The following is a 4,839-nucleotide window of genomic DNA, read 5'->3' as shown; positions in this document are numbered from 1 at the left end:
GATGAGAAAGTCTTTTGCCGTTTGAGAGGTGAATTGAACATCATTGATGCTTCAAACTTGGAGTAGGAACTCCATTTGGATACATGCAAGGCATGAGCCTTTGACTAATCCTGCATATTTCTTTCATGATGCCATCTATATGTCTTGGATACTTTTGCACCCTTGCATGCTATCTAACCCTTGTAGGTACTTGGATGCATCTAAATCCATGAGATTGCAACTCACTCACATCTTGAGCAATCTCTACATCACCAAGTCTCTATACAATGGTGGTTGAAGTCAAGGAAGCACAAAGCCCCTCAGATATATCCTTTGACTCATTCAATGTCAAATTTTATGATTGTCATTTTGGATACACAAGTGCTCTTCCTTGCAAAGCTAACCCATGTAGAAAGATGAACTCAAACTCCGAGTGGTGCTCCCAACTCTTGATGAGCTACATCAACCTTGAGCAACCCACACAAGTTCGACTACATGATCAAGATCAACACCACCACCCAAGGTATGCTATTCCATCTTAGAGAAGCTTTACTCCAAGTCATGGGATAAAGCAACTCAACAAGATGTGAATACATCAAGAAGCTTAAACGAAAAATGGTAACCCCATTTTGAGCTTAAACGATGAGTATGACCAAAGATAAGTGATCTCACTTGACTCCTAAGTCAATATACTCTAACATAGGTGAAGTTGTCACCACCCAATTCTAGATGAAGTTCTCTTGTGTTTCCTTTTGCATTTGTCTCTTGCATATTTGTTCTTCATCTAGATCTTTTCATTTCTTCTTGTTCTGCATTTTCTGCATCAAATGCATTGCAAATCTTTTAGCTAATTCCTTGCAAATCCTTGTGAGATCTTAAAGTGCCTAGTGAGCTGAGGTGACAAGTGTTTTATTGTGATGAACTCGGTCACACCTGTCTGTTTTCTTCGGCCCAACCGAATTCTCTCGGTGCCACCGAATCACACAACTCGGTGCTACCAATTTTACTACAGGAAAGACAACTTGCCACTTATTCCTGCAGTCCTTTTGCTCCAGCTCCACTAAATGATTCTTGTCCTCTACCAGCATCACATTCAACTTGCTTTGTGACTCAAGGACAGAACCCTTCTGCAATAACACAAAAATCCAGAAGATCCCTTCTTGGAAAGTGATGTCAAAGGGGGAGAGAGAGATCACATCAAAGCTCTATGCTTAATCATTTCTATAGGGGGAGAGGATACTAAGAGGGAGTGTGTAAGAAACCCCAGATGCTTGGTGTTCAAGAGGAGAGAAGTTACATGTCTTTAAGAGGGGAAAGACATGTTCATATTTGATCATATTTGATTGCTTGCATTAAGCTCAAGCTCTGTTGTTTTTCTTTTGCTCTGATTTTCTGTTCCCTATCTTCTCCCAATATCCCAATGCAAGATTCAGGGGGAGCAAGACATCTAAGGGAAGGAAATCTCTGATTTTATTGCATATCTTTACCTTTGGGGACATGTCTATACCCAATTGGGTACTCAGTACTCACTCTCTACATGTCATCCCAGTCTTGGTTCTCCTGTGGTTTCTTTTGTTTGCTCTGGCTAGTAGGTGTATCTGTGTTGTCTAACCTTATTTACTCAGGTTCATTCCTTCCTAAGCAAACTCAAGACCACAAGGTAAGTATATGCATCACAGTCATGTGTATGAGGATTTCTTGCTGATGTACATACTGTTTGCAAAAAGGACTCATGGGCATCAAGGTACATTTCCTATATTCACCTCATTTGCTCTGATGCATATAGCCAAGATACATGTAACACATGGATTACTCTGTCATGCTTATGCATCCACATGCTCCTATGTTTCATATTTATATGATTGCATACATGTAGGGGGAGCCTATGCATGTTACATGTCTTTCCAAAGCTTTACTTGTTGCTCTCTATATCTTTATCTAAAGCTTTGATGTATGTTGTCATCAATTACCAAAAAGGGGGAGATTGAAAGCACAAGTGCTCCCTGGGTGATTTTGGTAATTAATGTCAACATATCTCTTGTTGGACTAATGCTTCTACCTAGTATGTTTCAGATAAGTTCAAAAATGGAGTGGCTTGGACAAGAGGATGTGGAACCCCTTCAAGATGCTAAGGACAAAGGATTGGCTCAAGCTCAAAGCTCAGGACTCTACATTTTCTATTTTAAGTGATCCATGATCACATTGAGTCTATAGGAAAAGCCAATACTATTAAGAAGGGATGAGGTGTTGCTTAATGGCTTGCTTGCTCAAAGTGCTTAGTGATATGCTCCAAAGCCCTCAACCACTTTCTCACTTCCACATATGTCCTAATCCAAAAAGTCCAACTCGGCCCCACCGATTCTTTCCATCTGGAGCCACCGAGTTCAGTTGACATAGCCACTGCCAGAAACCCTAATCAGTTCGGTCTCACCGATGGGATCTCGGTCTCACCGAGATGGGCTTGCAAACTCTCTGTTGTCTATTGCAATAGTTTCGGTTCCACCGAGATTTGCAACCGGCCCCACCGAGTTTGCTTGGCCAACATTCTGTTTCACTTATTACCCAAATCGGTCCCACCGAGTTTGAGTAATCGGTCAAACCGAGTTTTGGATTTACCCTAACCCTAGCACATCGGTCCCACCGAGTTGATCAAGTTGGTCCCACCGAAATGCCTAACGGCCACATTATGAACCAAATCGGTCCGACCGAGTTCTCTGAATTGGTCCCACCGAGTGTGGTGATTTGTGTGAAATGGTTAGATTTTGTGTGGAGGCTATATATACCCCTACACCCACTCTTCATTCGTGGAGAGAGCCATCAAAACATGCCTACACTTCCAACATACATTTTCTGAGAGAGAACCACCTACACTTGTGTTGAGGTCAAGATATTCCATTCCAACCACATAAATCTTGATCTCTAGCCTTCCCCAAGTTGCTTTCCACTTAAATCATCTTTCCACCAAATCCAATCCTATGAGAGAGAGTTGAGTGTTTGGGAGACTATCATTTGAAGCACAAGAGCAAGGAGTTCATCATCAACACACCATTTGTTACTTCTTGCAAAGTGGTGTCTCCTAGATTGGCTAGGTGTCACTTGGGAGCCTCCAACAAGATTGTGGAGTTGAACCAAGGAGTTTGTAAGGGCAAGGAGATCGCCTACTTCGTGAAGATCTACCCTAGTGAGGCAAGTCCTTCGTGGGCGACGGCCATGGTGGGATAGACAAGGTTGCTTCTTCGTGGACCCTTCGTGGGTGGAGCCCTCCGTGTACTCGCGCAACCATTACCCTTCATGGGTTGAAGTCTCCATCAACGTGGATGTACGATAGCACCACCTATCGGAACCACGAATAAAAAATCTCCGTGTCTCCAAATTGCGTTTGCACACTCCAATCCCATCTCTTTACATTCTTGCAACTTGCATGCTTTACTTTCCGCTGCTCATATACCCTTTGTATGCTTGCATGTTTGCTTGATATGTATTGTGAATGTTTAAACTTGTGTTCAAACTCCACATCAACTAAAGGAAATTAAAATCTGCAACTTTTCTTGATTAGAGTCTATTCACCCACCTCTAGACACCTCTTCTCGATCCTTTCAAATAGAGAGTGTGAACCAAGGATGTTTACCCGCCTCCAACTCAAAAATCCTGAAGGCCCCAACAAGCTGGTATCCTTCTCATAGACATAACAGCCACTATCCAGATACTCACGTATTTCACGGTGCTTGTATACAGTGGGGTTTTTGCAATATAACTTTTCCGGCTCATGTGTCCAAATGATCATCAATCTTTTGTCGTTGTCTGATCGAGCGAGGAACCAGTTGTGCTTCCCTGTTTTTGGCAAAGGTGGTGTGATTAGAAAGGGCAGTAACTATAGGGACACTGCATCATATAAAAAAGGACATGCATTGTTAATGTAAGATCAGCATTGTTCATAGTATGAGTAGGATAATGCAAGAAACAGCATTGATATGTCCCTGTTGGAACTGGGAGGAAAATACAGGGAAATGTATACTGGGTTCAAAAATATAAAGTGCCATGCATGGTTATACTCATGTTATCTCACAATCGATTCTTCACAGAAAACTACCATGTCATGCATGTTATGTAATCATGTTCTGTCCTCACAAACAAATTCTTCAAGGAAACTAACAGACCATGCATTGTTATATACTCATGTTCTGTGGGCAAATTTTTTTGCGAGGATATTATTCTAGCCATTGATTGCTAAAGGGCGAATATAGGTATGTACACATGGTAAGCATTATAAGATTTTACTACTTCCAAATATAGAGTTCTCCATATGCACATTTACTTCCCTAATGTATGGTTAGATGAAACCAGCAGTGTGATGCATGTTTCTACATCATGAAAATGAGGAAACTAACATGGCCATTGATACACACTCATATTTAGTAGTATATAGATTACTATAAAATAAGGAGAATATCCATATCTTCCTAACCGTTTGATTATTCAGGGGTACAAATTGGCTGTAATGACGTGGTCACAATCGCATGAATTAACTCATTCCAAATATAGATGATTTATGGCGTCTCTAATACATTTCCATAGTTATACTCAAATTCTGCTCAAACAGGGATATGCCAATCATCACAAAAAAAGTTCAAACAGTGTCATGGCGTCATCATTAACATCAGCTGGAAACAACTTACACGTGTCGAGCCAGCAATACGTGGTGCCATCTGCTTTGTTGATCGCGTAGATGATGCCATTGTGTTCAATAGCATCACAGAAGTGTGTATCAGCTTTGACGATCCACTACGAGGTGAGCTGTCTCTAGCTAAAGAAGGCGCCAGCGAAAAGATACACGAGTCCGCGGTCGAACAAGGCAATTAG

Source organism: Aegilops tauschii, chromosome 4, assembly GCF_002575655.3.
Source record: "Aegilops tauschii subsp. strangulata cultivar AL8/78 chromosome 4, Aet v6.0, whole genome shotgun sequence".
NCBI lineage: Eukaryota > Viridiplantae > Streptophyta > Magnoliopsida > Poales > Poaceae > Aegilops > Aegilops tauschii.
Note: the sequence above shows the minus strand (reverse complement) of the source record.